Below are 15633 nucleotides of genomic sequence, written 5' to 3' on the forward strand. Positions count from 1 at the left end.
AATTTGTCCCTCTAACGCACACAAAAGTAATGTTCAATCTTTCTCTGAAATTAAATACTCTTTTACCGGTCGTCTGAGATCGGGAATCGAAGTCATGTCAACAGCTTGGAAGGCTGCTATGCTACCACTGCACCAACGATGCTGCGAAGGCTTACGATCGAAGAGATGAATCTCAGAACTTTCAAACTTGGAATTTTCCTGACAAATATTCTGAGTGTCACGTCAGAAAAAACCAACACTATTCTTTGAGAAGCGGAGTAGTTTTTTCGCTAACCAGACTAATTTGTTTCTCATTAATCGAAAGCTGTCGTTTTGTCGTTTTTTACTTCTCAAGGACTTTGGGAATTCAAAAAGAGACAAGAATTTACTATTTCATGATTATTTTGTCCCTCTAACGCACACAATAGTAATGTTCAATCTTTCCCTGAAAAGAAATACGCTTTTACCGGTTGTCTGAGTTTACGCATCGTACGGGAATCGACCCCATGTCAACCGCTTGGAAGGCTGCTATGCTACCAAATTTACTGGAATTTACTATTTCTTGAATATTTTGTCCCTCTAACGCACACAATAGTAATTTTCAATCTTTCCCTGAAAAGAAATACTTTTTACCGGTTGTCTGAGTTTATGCATTGTACGTGAATCGAATCCATGCCAACAGCTTGGTAGGCTGCTATGCTACCACTACACCAACGATGCTGAGAAGGCTTTCGATCGTAATGATGAATTTCAGATTTTTCAAACGTGGATTTTTCGTTACACATTTTTGAAGTGTCACATCAAGAAAAAACCAAAATAATTCTTTGAGAAGCGGAGTAAATTTTTCGATAACCAGAACAATTTGTTCTCAATCATCAAAAGATGTTGTTGTTTCTGGTTTGTTACATCTCAAGGATTTGGGAATTCAAAAAGAGACAAAATTTTACTTTTTCTTGAGTATTTTGTCCCTTTTTTGCACACAATAGTAATGTTCAATCTTTCCCTGAAATTAAATACTCTTTTACCGGTCGTCACGATGCTGAGAAGGTTAACGATCGAAGAGATCAAATTCAGAACTATCAAACATGGATTTTTCCTTTTACATTTTCCGAGTGTCACATCAGAAAAAACCAAAACTATTCTTTGAGAAGCTGATAGTTTTTTCGCTAACCAGACTCCTTTGTTTCTCATTAATCGAAAGCTGTCGTTTCTGGTTTGTTACTTCTCAACAACGACTTTGGGAATTCAAAAAACGACAAGAATTTACTATTCCAAGAATATTTTTTCCCTCTAACGCACACAATAGTAATGCTCAATCTTTCTCTGAAATTAAAAATTCTGTTACCGCCCGTCTGAGTTTATGCATCGTACGGGAAGCGAACCCTCGTCAACAGCTTGGAAGGCTGCTATGCTACCACTACACCAACGATGCTGAGAAGACTTACGATCGTAATGATGAATTTCAGAACTTTCAAACGTGGATTTTTCCTTACACATTTTCTAAGTGTCACATCAAGAAAAAAACAAAAAAATTCTTTGAGAAGCGGATTAAACTTTTCGCTAACCAGAAAAATTTGTTCTCATTCATCGAAAGCTGTTGTTTTTTTTTGGTTTGTTTCTTCTTCAGGTCAATGGGAATTCAAAAAACGACAAGAATTTAAATATTTTGTCCCTCTAACGCACACAATAGTAATGCTCAATCTTTCCCTGAAATTAAATATTATTTTACCGCCCGTCTGATATTATGCATCGTACGGGAATCGAACCCATGTCAACAGCTTGGAAGGCTCCTATGCTACCACTACACCAACGATGCTGAGAAGCCTTACGATCGTAATGATGAATTTCGGAAATTTCAAACGTGGGATTTTCCTTACACACTTTCTGAGTGTCATATCAAGAAAAACCCAAAATAATTCTTTGGGAAGCGGAGTAGTTTTTTTGCTAACCAGACTAATTTGTTCTCATTAACCGAAAGCTGTTGTTGTTTCTGGTTTGTTATTTCTCAACGTCAGTGGGAATTCAAAAAACGACAAAAATGAACTATTTCATGAGTAATTTGTCCCTCTAACGCACACAAAAGTAATGTTCAATCTTTCACTGAAATTAAATACTCTTTAACCGGTCGTCTGAGATTATGCATCGTACGGGAATCGAACCTATGTCAACAGCTTGGTAGGCTGCTATGCTACCACTACACCAACGAAGCTGAGAAGGCTTACGATCGTAATGTTGAATTTCAGATTTTTCAAACGTGGATTTTTCCTTACACATTTTCGAAGTGTCACATCAGGAAAAAACCAAAATAATTCTTTGAGAAGCGGAGTAGTTTTTTCGCTAACCAGACTAATTTGTTTCTGATTATTCGAAAGTTGTCGTTTTCTGGTTTGTTACTTGTCATGGACTTTGGGAATTCAAAAAGAAACAAGAATTTACTATTTCATGAATATTTTGTCCCTCTAACGCACACATTAGTAATGTTCAATCTTTCCCTGAAAAGAAATACTCTTTTACCGGTTGTCTGAGTTTATGCATCGTACGGGAATCGAACCCATGTCAACAGCTTGTAAGCCTTCTATGCTACCACTACACCAACGATGCTGAGAAGGTTAACGATCGAAGAGATGAATCTCAGAACTTTCAAACTTGGATTTTTCCTGACAAATATTCTGAGTCTCACATCAAGAAAAAACAAAAATAATTCTTTGAGAAGCGGAGTAAATTTTTCGCTAACCAGACCAATTTATTCTCATTCATCGAAAGCTGTTGTTGTTTCTGGTTTGTTACTTCTCCAGGTCAATGGGAATTCAAAAAACGACAAGAATTTATTATTTCAAGAATATTTTTTCCCTCTAACGCACACAATAGTAATGCTCAATCTTTCCCTGAAATTAAAAATTCTTTTACCGCCCGTCTGAGTTTATGCATCGTACGGGAAGCGAACCCATGTCAACAGCTTGGAAAGCTGGTATGCTACCACTACACCAACGATGCTGAGAAGGCTTACGATCGAAGAGATGAATATCAGAACTTTCAAACTTGGATTTTTTCTGACAAAAATTCTGAGTGTACTAACATCAAGAAAAAACCAAAATAATTCTTTGAGAAGCGGAGTAAATTTTTCGCTAACCAGACCAATTTGTTCTCATTCATCGAAAGCTGTTGTTGTTGTTTCTGGTTTGTTACTTCTCAAGATCAATGGGAATTCAAAAAACGACAAGAGTTTACTATTTCATGAATATTTTGTCCCTCTAACGCACACAATAGTAATGCTCAATCTTTCCCTGAAATTAAAAATTCTTTTACCGCCCGTCTGAATTTATGCATCGTACGGGAATCGAACCCATGTCAACATCTTTGAAGGCTGCTATGCTACCACTACACCAACGATGCTGAGAAGTTTTACGATCGAAGAGATGATTTTCAGAACTTTCATACATGGTTTTTTCCTTACACTTTTTCTAAGTGTCATATCAAAAAAAAAATAATTCTTTGAGAAGCGGAGTAAATTTTTGCTAACCAGACCAATTTGTTTCTCATTAATCGAAAGCTGTCGTTTCTGGTTTGTTACTTCACAAGGATTTGAGGATTCAAAAAGAGACAAGAATTTACTATTTCATGAATTTTTTGTCCCTCTAACGCACACAATAGTAATTTTCCGTCTTTCCCTGAAATTAAATACTTTTTACTGGTCGTATTAGTTTATGCATCGTACGGGAATCGAACCCTTGTCAACAGCTTGGAAGGCGGCTATGCTACCACTAGACCAACGATCCTGGGTAGGATTACGATCGAAGAGATGAATTTCAGAATTTTCAAACACGGGTTTTTCCTTACACATTTTCTGAGTGTCACATTAAGCAAAAACCAAAATAATTCTTTGAGAAGCGGAGTAAGTTTTCGCTAACGAGACTAATTTGTTCTCATTCATCGAAAGCTGTTGTTTTTTTTTGGTTTGTTTCTTCTTCAGGTCAATGGGAATTCAAAAAACGACAAGAATTTAAATATTTTGTCCCTCTAACGCACACAATAGTAATGCTCAATCTTTCCCTGAAATTAAATATTCTTTTACCGCCCGTCTGAGATTATGCATCGTACGGGAATCGAACCCATGTCAACAGCTTGGAAGGCTCCTATGCTACCACTACACCAACGATGCTGAGAAGGGTTACGATCGTAATGATGAATTTCGGAAATTTCAAACGTGGGATTTTCCTTACACACTTTCTGAGTGTCATATCAAGAAAAACCCAAAATAATTCTTTGGGAAGCGGAGTAGTTTTTTTGCTAACCAGACTAATTTGTTCTCATTAACCGAAAGCTGTTGTTGTTTCTGGTTTGTTATTTCTCAACGTCAGTGGGAATTCAAAAAACGACAAAAATGAACTATTTCATGAGTAATTTGTCCCTCTAACGCACACAAAAGTAATGTTCAATCTTTCCCTGAAATTAAAAACTCTTTAACCGGTCGTCTGAGATTATGCATCGTACGGGAATCGAACCTATGTCAACAGCTTGGAAGGCTGCTATGCTACCACTACACCAACGATGCTGCGAAGGTTTGCGATCGAGGAGATGAATCTCAGAACTTTCAAACTTGGAATTTTCCTGACAAATATTCTGAGTGTCACATCAGAAAAAACCAACACTACTCTTTGAGAAGCGGAGTAGTTTTTTCGCTAACCAGACTAATTTGTTTCTCACCAATCGAAAGCTGTCGTTTTGTGGTTTGTTACTTCTCAAGGACTTTGGTTCTCAAAAAGAGACAAGAATTTACTATTTCATGAATATTTTGTCCCTCTAACGCACACAATAGTAATGTTCAATCTTTCCCTGAAAAGAAATACGCTTTTACCGGTTGTCTGAGTTTACGCATCGTACGGGAATCGAACCCATGTCAACCGCTTGGAAGGCTGCTATGCTACCAAATTTACTGGAATTTACTATTTCTTGAATATTTTGTCCCTCTAACGCACACAATAGTAATTTTCAATCTTTCCCTGAAAAGAAATACTTTTTACCGGTTGTCTGAGTTTATGCATAGTACGTGAATCGAATCCATGCCAACAGCTTGTAGGCTGCTATGCTACCACTACACCAACGATTCTGAGAAGGCTTACGATCGTAATGTTGAGTTTCAGATTTTTCAAACGTGGATTTTTCCTTACACATTTTCGAAGTGTCACATCAAGAAAAAACCAAAATAATTCTTTGAGAAGCGGAGTAGTTTTTTCGCTAACCAGACTAATTTGTTTCTGATTAATCGAAAGCTGTCGTTTTCTGGTTTGTTACTTCTCATGGACTTTGGGAATTCAAAAAGAAACAAGAATTTACTATTTCATGAATATTTTGTCCCTCTAACGCACACATTAGTAATGTTCAATCTTTCGCTGAAAAGAAATACTCTTTTACCGGTTGTCTGAGTTTATGCATCGTACGGGAATCGAACCCATGTCAACAGCTTGTAAGCCTTCTATGCTACCACTACACCAACGATGCTGAGAAGGTTAACGATCGAAGAGATGAATCTCAGAACTTTCAAACTTGGATTTTTCTTGACAAATATTCTGAGTCGCACATCAAGAAAAAACCAAAATAATTCTTTGACAAGCGGAGTAAATTTTTCGCTAACCAGACCAATTTATTCTCATTCATCGAAAGCTGTTGTTGTTTCTGGTTTGTTACTTCTCCAGGTCAATGGGAATTCAGAAAACGACAAGAATTTACTATTTCAAGAATATTTTTTCCCTCTAACGCACACAATAGTAATGCTCAATCTTTCCCTGAAATTAAAAATTCTTTTACCGCCCGTCTGAGTTTGTGCATCGTACGGGAAGCGAACCCATGTCAACAGCTTGGAAGGCTGCTATGCTACCACTACACCAACGATGCTGAGAAGGTTTACGATCGAAGGGATGAATCTCAGAACTTTCAAACTTGGATTTTTCCTGACAAATATTTTGAGTGTCACATCAGAAATAACCAAAACTATTCTTTGAGAAGCGGAGTAGTTTTTTCGCTAACCAGACTAATTTGTTTCTGATTAATCGAGAGCTGTCGTTTTCTGGTTTTTTACTTCTCATGGACTTTGGGAATTTAAAAAGAAACAAGAGTTTACTATTTCATGAATTTTTTGTCCCTCTAGCGCACACAATAGTAATGTTCAATCTTTCCGTGAAAAAAAATACTCTTTTACCGGTTGTCTGAGTTTATGCATCGTACGGGAATCGAACCCATGTCAGCAGCTTGGAAGGCTGCTACTCTACCACTACACCAACGATGCTGAGAAGGCTTACGATCGAAGAGATGAATATCAGAACTTTCAAACTTGGATTTTTTCTGACAAAAATTCTGAGTGTAATAACATCAAGAAAAAACCAAAATAATTCTTTGAGAAGCGGAGTAAATTTTTCGCTAACCACACCAATTTGTTCTCATTCATCGAAAGCTGTTGTTGTTGTTTCTGGTTTGTTACTTCTCAAGATCAATGGGAATTCAAAACACGACAAGAGTTTACTATTTCATGAATATTTGTCCCTCTAACGCACACAATATTAATGCTCAATCTTTCCCTGAAATTAAAAATTCTTTTACCGCCCGTCTGAGTTTATGCATCGTACGGGAAACGAACCCATGTCAACATCTTTGAAGGCTGCTATGCTACCACTACACCAACGATGCTGAGAAGTTTTACGATCGAAGAGATGACTTTCAGAACTTTCATACATGGTTTTTTCCTTACACTTTTTCTAAGTGTCACATCAAAAAAAAATAATAATTCTTTGAGAAGCGGAGTAAATTTTTTGCTAACCAGACCAATTTGTTTCTCATTAATCGAAAGCTGTCGTTTCTGGTTTGTTACTTCTCAAGGATTTGAGGATTCAAAAAGAGACAAGAATTTACTATTTCATGAATTTTTTGTCCCTCTAACGCACACAATAGTAATTTTCCGTCTTTCCCTGAAATTAAATCCTTTTTTACTGGTCGTATGAGTTTATGCATCGTACGGGAATCGAACCCTTGTCAACAGCTTGGAAGGCGGCTATGCTACCACTAGACCAACGATGATGGGTAGGATTACGATCGAAGAGATGAATCTCAGAACTTTCAAACTTGGATTTTTCCTGACAAATATTTTGAGTGTCACATCAGAAATAACCAAAACTATTCTTTGAGAAGCGGAGTAGTTTTTTCGCTAACCAGACTAGTTTGTTTCTGATTAATCGAAAGCTGTCGTTTTCTGGTTTGTTACTTCTCATGGACTTTGGGAATTCAAAAAGAAACAAGAGTTTACTATTTCATGAATTTTTTGTCCCTCTAACGCACACAATAGTAATGTTCAATCTTTCCGTGAAAAGAAATACTCTTTTACCGGTTGTCTGAGTTTATGCATCGTACGGGAATCGAACCCATGTCAGCAGCTTGGAAGGCTGCTACGCTACCACTACACCAACGATGCTGAGAAGTTTTACGATCGAAGAGATGACTTTCAGAACTTTCATACATGGTTTTTTCCTTACACTTTTTCTAAGTGTCACATCAAAAAAAAATAATAATTCTTTGAGAAGCGGAGTAAATTTTTTGCTAACCAGACCAATTTGTTTCTCATTAATCGAAAGCTGTCGTTTCTGGTTTGTTACATCTCAAGGATTTGAGGATTCAAAAAAAGACAAGAATTTACTATTTCATGAATTTTTTGTCCCTCTAACGCACACAATAGTAATTTTTCGTCTTTCCCTGAAATTAAATCCTTTTTTACTGGTCGTATGAGTTTATGCATCGTACGGGAATCGAACCCTTGTCGACAGCTTGGAAGGCAGCTATGCTACCACTAGACCAACGATGCTGGGTAGGATTACGATCGAAGAGATGAATTTCAGAATTTTCAAACACGGGTTTTTCCTTACACATTTTCTGAGTGTCACATTAAGCAAAAACCAAAATAATTCTTTGAGAAGCGGAGTAAACTTTTCGCTAACGAGACTAATTTGTTCTCATTAATCGAAAGCTGTTGCTGTTTCTGGTTTGGTACTTCTCAAGGATTTGGGGATTCAAAAAGAGACAAGAATTCACTATTTCATGAATATTTTGTCCCTCTAACGCACACAATAGTAATTTTCAGTCTTTCCCTGAAATTAAATACTTTTTTACTGGTGGTATGAGTTTATGCATCGTACGGGAATCGAACCCATGTCAACAGCTTGGAAGGCGGCTATGCTACCACTACACCAACGATGCTGAGAAGGTTTACGATCGAAGGAATCAATTTCAGAACTTTCAAACATGGATTTGTCCTTACACATTTTCCGAGTGCCATATCAAGAAAAAACCAAAATAACTCCTTGAGAAGCGGAGTATATTTTTCGCTAATCAGACTAATTTGTTCTAATTAATCAAAAGTTGTTGTTGTTTCTGGTTTGTTACATCTCAAGGATTTGGGAATTCAAAAAGAGCCAAGAATTTACTATTTCATGAATATTTTGTCCCTCTAATGCACACAATAGTAATTTTCAGTCTTTCCCTGAAATTAAATACTTTTTTACTGGTCGTATGAGTTTATGCATCGTACGGGAATCGAACCCATGTCAACAGCTTGGAAGGCGGCTATGCTACCACTACACCAACGATGCTGAGAAGGTTTACGATCGAAGGAATCAATTTCAGAACTTTCAAACATGGATTTTTCCTTACACATTTTCCGAGTGCCATATCAAGAAAAAACCAAAGTAACTCCTAGAGAAGCGGAGTATATTTTTCGCTAACCAGACTAATTTGTTCTAATTAATCAAAAGTTGTTGTTGTTTCTGGTTTGTTACATCTCAAGGATTTGGGAATTCAAAAAGAGACAAAAATTTACTTTTTCTTGAGTATTTTGTCCCTTTTTTGCACACAATAGTAATGTTCAATCTTTCCCTGAAATTAAATACTCATTTACCGGTCGTCACGATGCTGAGAAGGTTAACGATCGAAGAGATCAATTTCAGAACTATCAAACATGGATTTTTCCTTAAACATTTTCCGAGTGTCACATCAAGAAAAAACCAAAAATAACTCTTTGGGAAGCGGAGTATTTTTTTCGCTAACCAGACTAATTCGTTTCTCATTAATCGAAAGCTGTCGTTTCTGGTTTGTTACTTCTCAAGGATTTGGGGATTCAAAAAGAGCCAAGAATTTACTATTTCATGAATATTTTGTCCCTCTAATGCACACAATAGTAATGTTCAATCTTTCCCTGAAATTAAATACTTTTTTACTGGTCGTATGAGTTTATGCATCGTACGGGAATCGAACCCATGTCAACAGCTTGGAGGGCGGCTATGCTACCACTACACCAACGATGCTGAGAAGGTTTACGATCGAAGGAATCAATTTCAGAACTTTCAAACATGGATTTTTCCTTACACATTTTCCGAGTGCCATATCAAGAAAAAACCAAAGTAACTCCTAGAGAAGCGGAGTATATTTTTCGCTAACCAGACTAATTTGTTCTAATTAATCAAAAGTTGTTGTTGTTTCTGGTTTGTTACATCTCAAGGATTTGGGAATTCAAAAAGAGACAAAAATTTACTTTTTCTTGAGTATTTTGTCCCTTTTTTGCACACAATAGTAATGTTCAATCTTTCCCTGAAATTAAATACTCTTTTACCGGTCGTCACGATGCTGAGAAGGTTAAAGATCGAAGAGATCAATTTCAGAACTATCAAACATGGATTTTTCCTTACACATTTTCCGAGTGTCACATCAAGAAAAAACCAAAAATAACTCTTTGGGAAGCGGAGTTTTTTTTTCGCTAACCAGACTAATTCATTTCTCATTAATCGAAAGCTGTCGTTTCTGGTTTGTTACATCTCAAGGATTTGGGAATTCAAAAAGAGACAAAAATTTACTTTTTCTTGAGTATTTTGTCCCTTTTTTGCACACAATAGTAATGTTCAATCTTTCCCTGAAATTAAATACTCTTTTACCGGTCGTCACGATGCTGAGAAGGTTAACGATCGAAGAGATCAATTTCAGAACTATCAAACATGGATTTTTCCTTACACATTTTCCGAGTGTCACATCAAGAAAAAACCAAAAATAACTCTTTGGGAAGCGGAGTATTTTTTTCGCTAACCAGACTAATTCGTTTCTCATTAATCGAAAGCTGTCGTTTCTGGTTTGTTACTTCTCAAGGATTTGGGGATTCAAAAAGAGCCAAGAATTTACTATTTCATGAATATTTTGTCCCTCTAATGCACACAATAGTAATGTTCAATCTTTCCCTGAAATTAAATACTCTTTTACCGGTCGTCTGAATTATGCATCGTACGGGAATCGAACCCATGTCAACAGCTTGGAAGGCTGCTATGCTACCACTACACCAACGATGCTGAGAAGGTTTACGATCGAAGGAATCAATTTCAGAACTTTCAAACATGGATTTTTCCTTACACATTTTCCGAGTGCCATATCAAGAAAAAACCAAAGTAACTCCTAGAGAAGCGGAGTATATTTTTCGCTAACCAGACTAATTTGTTCTAATTAATCAAAAGTTGTTGTTGTTTCTGGTTTGTTACAACTCAAGGATTTGGGAATTCAAAAAGAGACAAAAATTTACTTTTTCTTGAGTATTTTGTCCCTTTTTTGCACACAATAATAATGTTCAATCTTTCCCTGAAATTAAATACTCTTTTACCGGTCGTCACGATGCTGAGAAGGTTAACGATCGAAGAGATCAATTTCAGAACTATCAAACATGGATTTTTCCTTACACATTTTCCGAGTGTCACAACAAGAAAAAACCAAAAATAACTCTTTGGGAAGCGGAGTATTTTTTTCGCTAACAAGACTAATTCGTTTCTCATTAATCGAAAGCTGTCTTTTCTGTTTTGTTACTTCTCAAGGATTTGGGGATTCAAAAAGAGCCAAGAATTTACTATTTCATGAATATTTTGTCCCTCTAATGCACACAATAGTAATGTTCAATCTTTCCCTGAAATTAAATACTCTTTTACCGGTCGTCTGAATTATGCATCGTACGGGAATCGAACCCATGTCAACAGCTTGGAAGGCTGCTATGCTACCACTACACCAACGATGCTGAGAAGGTTTACGATCGAAGAGATGAATTTCAGATTTTTCAAACACGGGTTTTTCCTTACACATTTTCTGAGTGTCACATTAAGCAAAAACCAAAACAATTCGTTGAGAAGCGGAGTAAACTTTTCGCTAACGAGACTAATTTGTTCTCATTAATCGAAAGCTGTTGCTGTTTCTGGTTTGGTACTTCTCAAGGATTTGAGGATTCAAAAAGAGACAAGACTTTACTATTTCATGAATTTTTTGTCCCTCTAACGCACACAATAGTAATTTTCAGTCTTTCCCTGAAATTAAATACTTTTTTACTGGTCGTATGAGTTTATGCATCGTACGGGAATCGAACCCTTGTCAACAGCTTGGAAGGCGGCTATGCTACCACTAGACCAACGATGCTGGGTAGGATTACGATCGAAGAGATGAATTTCAGAATTTTCAAACACGGGTTTTTCCTTACACATTTTCTGAGTGTCACATTAAGCATAAACCAAAACAATTCTTTGAGAAGCGGAGTAAACTTTTCGCTAACGAGACTAATTTGTTCTCATTAATCGAAAGCTGTTGCTGTTTCTGGTTTGGTACTTCTCAAGGATTTGGGGATTCAAAAAGAGACAAGAATTCACTATTTCATGAATATTTTGTCCCTCTAACGCACACAATAGTAATTTTCAGTCTTTCCCTGAAATTAAATACTTTTTTACTGGTCGTATGAGTTTATGCATCGTACGGGAATCGAACCCTTGTCAACAGCTTGGAAGGCGGCTATACTACCACTAGACCAACGATGCTGGGTAGGATTACGATCGAAGAGATGAATTTCAGAATTTTCAAACACGGGTTTTTCCTTACACATTTTCTGAGTGTCACATTAAGCAAAAACCAAAAATAACTCTTTGGGAAGAGGAGTATTTTTTTCGCTAACCAGACCAATTTGTTTCTCATTAATCGAAAGCTGTCGTTTCTGGTTTGTTACTTCTAAAGGATTTGAGGATTCAAAAAGAGACAAGACTTTACTATTTCATGAATTTTTTGTCCCTCTGACGCACACAATAGTAATTTTCCGTCTTTCCCTGAAATTAAATACTTTTTTACTCGTCGTATGAGTTTATGCATCGTACGGGAATCGAACCCTTGTCAACAGCTTGGAAGGCGGCTATGCTACCACTAGACCAACGATGCTGGGTAGGATTACGATCGAAGAGATGAATTTCAGAATTTTCAAACACGGGTTTTTCCTTACACATTTTCTGAGTGTCACATTAAGCAAAAACCAAAACAATTCGTTGAGAAGCGGAGTAAACTTTTCGCTAACGAGACTAATTTGTTCTCATTAATCGAAAGCTGTTGCTGTTTCTGGTTTGGTAATTCTCAAGGATTTGGGGATTCAAAAAGAGACAAGAATTCACTATTTCATGAATATTTTGTCCCTCTAACGCACACAATAGTAATTTTCCGTCTTTCCCTGAAATTAAATACTTTTTTACTGGTCGTATGAGTTTATGCATCGTACGGGAATCGAACCCTTGTCAACAGCTTGGAAGGCGGCTATGCTACCACTAGACCAACGATGCTGGGTAGGATTACAATCGAAGAGATGAATTTCAGAATTTTCAAACACGGGTTTTTCCTTACACATTTTCTGAGTGTCACATTAAGCAAAAACCAAAACAATTCGTTGAGAAGCGGAGTAAACTTTTCGCTAACGAGACTAATTTGTTCTCATTAATCGAAAGCTGTTGCTGTTTCTGGTTTGGTACTTCTCAAGGATTTGGGGATTCAAAAAGAGACAAGACTTTACTATTTCATGAATTTTTTGTCTCTCTAACGCACACAATAGTAATTTTCCGTCTTTCCCTGAAATTAAATACTTTTTTACTGGTCGTATGAGTTTATGCATCGTACGGGAATCGAACCCTTGTCAACAGCTTGGAAGGCGGCTATGCTACCACTAGACCAACGATGCTGGGTAGGATTACGATCGAAGAGATGAATTTCAGAATTTTCAAACACGGGTTTTTCCTTACACATTTTCTGAGTGTCACATTAAGCAAAAACCAAAACAATTCTTTGAGAAGCGGAGTAAACTTTTCGCTAACGAGACTAATTTGTTCTCATTAATCGAAAGCTGTTGCTGTTTCTGGTTTGGTACTTCTCAAGGATTTGGGGATTCAAAAAGAGACAAGAATTCACTATTTCATGAATATTTTGTCCCTCTAACGCACACAATAGTAATTTTCAGTCTTTCCCTGAAATTAAATACTGTTTTACTGGTCGTATGAGTTTATGCATCGTACGGGAATCGAACCCATGTCAACAGCTTGGAAGGCGGCTATGCTACCACTACACCAACGATGCTGAGAAGGTTTACGATCGAAGGAATCAATTTCAGAACTTTCAAACATGGATTTGTCCTTACACATTTTCCGAGTGCCATATCAAGAAAAAACCAAAATAACTCCTTGAGAAGCGGAGTATATTTTTCGCTAATCAGACTAATTTGTTCTAATTAATCAAAAGTTGTTGTTGTTTCTGGTTTGTTACATCTCAAGGATTTGGGAATTCAAAAAGATACAAAAATTTACTTTTTCTTGAGTATTTTGTCCCTTTTTTGCACACAATAGTAATGTTCAATCTTTCCCTGAAATTAAATACTCTTTTACCGGTCGTCACGATGCTGAGAAGGTTAACGATCGAAGAGATCAATTTCAGAACTATCAAACATGGATTTTTCCTTACACATTTTCCGAGTGTCACATCAAGAAAAAACCAAAAATAACTCTTTGGGAAGCGGAGTATTTTTTTCGCTAACCATACTAATTCGTTTCTCATTAATCGAAAGCTGTCGTTTCTGGTTTGTTACTTCTCAAGGATTTGGGGATTCAAAAAGAGCCAAGAATTTACTATTTCATGAAAATTTTGTCCCTCTAATGCACACAATAGTAATGCTCAATCTTTCCCTGAAATTAAATACTCTTTTACCGGTCGTCTGAATTATGCATCGTACGGGAATCGAACCCATGTCAACAGCTTGGAAGGCTGCTATGCTACCACTACACCAACGATGCTGAAAAGGTTTACGATCGAAGAGATGAATTTCAGAACTTTCAAACATGGATTTTTCTTTACACATTTTCTAAGTGTCACAGCAAGAAAAAACCAAAAAAAATTCTTTGAGAAGCGGAGTATATTTTTCGCTAAACAGACTAATTTGTTCTAATTAATCAAAAGTTGTTGTTGTTTCTGGTTTGTTACATCTCAAGGATTTGGGAATTCAAAAAGATACAAAAATTTACTTTTTCTTGAGTATTTTGTCCCTTTTTTGCACACAATAGTAATGTTCAATCTTTCCCTGAAATTAAATACTCTTTTACCGGTTGTCACGATGCTGAGAAGGTTAACGATCGAAGAGATCAATTTCAGAACTATCAAACATGGATTTTTCCTTACACATTTTCCGAGTGTCACATCAAGAAAAAACCAAAAATAACTCTTTGGGAAGCGGAGTATTTTTTTCGCTAACCATACTAATTCGTTTCTCATTAATCGAAAGCTGTCGTTTCTGTTTTGTTACTTCTCAAGGATTTGGGGATTCAAAAAGATACAAAAATTTACTTTTTCTTGAGTATTTTGTCCCTTTTTTGCACACAATAGTAAAGTTCAATCTTTCCCTGAAATTAAATTTTCTTTTACCGGTTGTCACGATGCTGAGAAGGTTAACGATCGAAGAGATCAATTTCAGAACTATCAAACATGGATTTTTCCTTACACATTTTCCGAGTGTCACAGCAAGAAAAAACCAAAAAAAATTCTTTGAGAAGCGGAGTATATTTTTCGCTAAACAGAATAAATTGTTCTAATTAATCAAAAGTTGTTGTTGTTTCTGGTTTGTTACATCTCAAGGATTTGGGAATTCAAAAAGATACAAAAATTTACTTTTTCTTGAGTATTTTGTCCCTTTTTTGCACACAATAGTAAAGTTCAATCTTTCCCTAAAAACAAATACTTTTTTACCGCCCGTCTGAGTTTATGCATCGTACGGGAATCGAACCCTTGTCAACAGCTTGGAAGGCTGCTATGCTATCACTACATCAACGATGCTGAAAAGGTTTACGATCGAAGAGATCAATTTCAGAACTATCAAACATGGATTTTTCCTTACACATTTTCCGAGTGTCACATCAAGAAAAAACCAAAAATAACTCTTTGGGAAGCGGAGTATTTTTTTCGCTAACCATACTAATTCGTTTCTCATTAATCGAAAGCTGTCGTTTCTGTTTTGTTACTTCTCAAGGATTTGGGGATTCAAAAAGATACAAAAATTTACTTTTTCTTGAGTATTTTGTCCCTTTTTTGCACACAATAGTAAAGTTCAATCTTTCCCTGAAATTAAATTTTCTTTTACCGGTTGTCACGATGCTGAGAAGGTTAACGATCGAAGAGATCAATTTCAGAACTATCAAACATGGATTTTTCCTTACACATTTTCCGAGTGTCACAGCAAGAAAAAACCAAAAAAAATTCTTTGAGAAGCGGAGTATATTTTTCGCTAAACAGAATAAATTGTTCTAATTAATCAAA

General features: G+C 36.4%; 16 non-coding genes across 16 annotated transcripts; all 16 read right to left on the reverse strand.

The window, feature by feature from the left end:
- Window positions 1-1340: 1340 nt before the first annotated feature.
- Window positions 1341-1411, reverse strand: Trnag-ucc (transfer RNA glycine (anticodon UCC)). The gene has a single exon. It is a non-coding gene; the product is annotated as a tRNA-Gly (tRNA).
- A 313-nt stretch (window positions 1412-1724) lies between these two features.
- Trnag-ucc (transfer RNA glycine (anticodon UCC)) lies at window positions 1725-1795 on the reverse strand. Its single transcript has one exon. It is a non-coding gene; the product is annotated as a tRNA-Gly (tRNA).
- A 322-nt stretch (window positions 1796-2117) lies between these two features.
- Window positions 2118-2188, reverse strand: Trnag-acc (transfer RNA glycine (anticodon ACC)). Its single transcript has one exon. It is a non-coding gene; the product is annotated as a tRNA-Gly (tRNA).
- A 1879-nt stretch (window positions 2189-4067) lies between these two features.
- Trnag-ucc (transfer RNA glycine (anticodon UCC)) lies at window positions 4068-4138 on the reverse strand. The gene has a single exon. It is a non-coding gene; the product is annotated as a tRNA-Gly (tRNA).
- Window positions 4139-4460: 322 nt separating this feature from the next.
- Window positions 4461-4531, reverse strand: Trnag-ucc (transfer RNA glycine (anticodon UCC)). The gene has a single exon. It is a non-coding gene; the product is annotated as a tRNA-Gly (tRNA).
- A 1269-nt stretch (window positions 4532-5800) lies between these two features.
- Window positions 5801-5871, reverse strand: Trnag-ucc (transfer RNA glycine (anticodon UCC)). The gene has a single exon. It is a non-coding gene; the product is annotated as a tRNA-Gly (tRNA).
- A 320-nt stretch (window positions 5872-6191) lies between these two features.
- Window positions 6192-6262, reverse strand: Trnag-ucc (transfer RNA glycine (anticodon UCC)). Its single transcript has one exon. It is a non-coding gene; the product is annotated as a tRNA-Gly (tRNA).
- A 1105-nt stretch (window positions 6263-7367) lies between these two features.
- On the reverse strand, window positions 7368-7438 carry Trnag-ucc (transfer RNA glycine (anticodon UCC)). Its single transcript has one exon. It is a non-coding gene; the product is annotated as a tRNA-Gly (tRNA).
- Window positions 7439-8146: 708 nt separating this feature from the next.
- Trnag-ucc (transfer RNA glycine (anticodon UCC)) lies at window positions 8147-8217 on the reverse strand. Its single transcript has one exon. It is a non-coding gene; the product is annotated as a tRNA-Gly (tRNA).
- A 321-nt stretch (window positions 8218-8538) lies between these two features.
- Window positions 8539-8609, reverse strand: Trnag-ucc (transfer RNA glycine (anticodon UCC)). Its single transcript has one exon. It is a non-coding gene; the product is annotated as a tRNA-Gly (tRNA).
- A 640-nt stretch (window positions 8610-9249) lies between these two features.
- On the reverse strand, window positions 9250-9320 carry Trnag-ucc (transfer RNA glycine (anticodon UCC)). Its single transcript has one exon. It is a non-coding gene; the product is annotated as a tRNA-Gly (tRNA).
- A 958-nt stretch (window positions 9321-10278) lies between these two features.
- Trnag-ucc (transfer RNA glycine (anticodon UCC)) lies at window positions 10279-10349 on the reverse strand. Its single transcript has one exon. It is a non-coding gene; the product is annotated as a tRNA-Gly (tRNA).
- A 639-nt stretch (window positions 10350-10988) lies between these two features.
- Window positions 10989-11059, reverse strand: Trnag-ucc (transfer RNA glycine (anticodon UCC)). The gene has a single exon. It is a non-coding gene; the product is annotated as a tRNA-Gly (tRNA).
- A 2280-nt stretch (window positions 11060-13339) lies between these two features.
- On the reverse strand, window positions 13340-13410 carry Trnag-ucc (transfer RNA glycine (anticodon UCC)). The gene has a single exon. It is a non-coding gene; the product is annotated as a tRNA-Gly (tRNA).
- Window positions 13411-14049: 639 nt separating this feature from the next.
- Window positions 14050-14120, reverse strand: Trnag-ucc (transfer RNA glycine (anticodon UCC)). The gene has a single exon. It is a non-coding gene; the product is annotated as a tRNA-Gly (tRNA).
- Window positions 14121-15082: 962 nt separating this feature from the next.
- Trnag-ucc (transfer RNA glycine (anticodon UCC)) lies at window positions 15083-15153 on the reverse strand. Its single transcript has one exon. It is a non-coding gene; the product is annotated as a tRNA-Gly (tRNA).
- Window positions 15154-15633: the final 480 nt, after the last annotated feature.

Source organism: Symsagittifera roscoffensis, chromosome 3 (assembly GCF_963678635.1).
Source record: "Symsagittifera roscoffensis chromosome 3, txSymRosc1.1, whole genome shotgun sequence".
In the NCBI taxonomy this organism is placed as follows: domain Eukaryota; kingdom Metazoa; phylum Xenacoelomorpha; order Acoela; family Convolutidae; genus Symsagittifera; species Symsagittifera roscoffensis.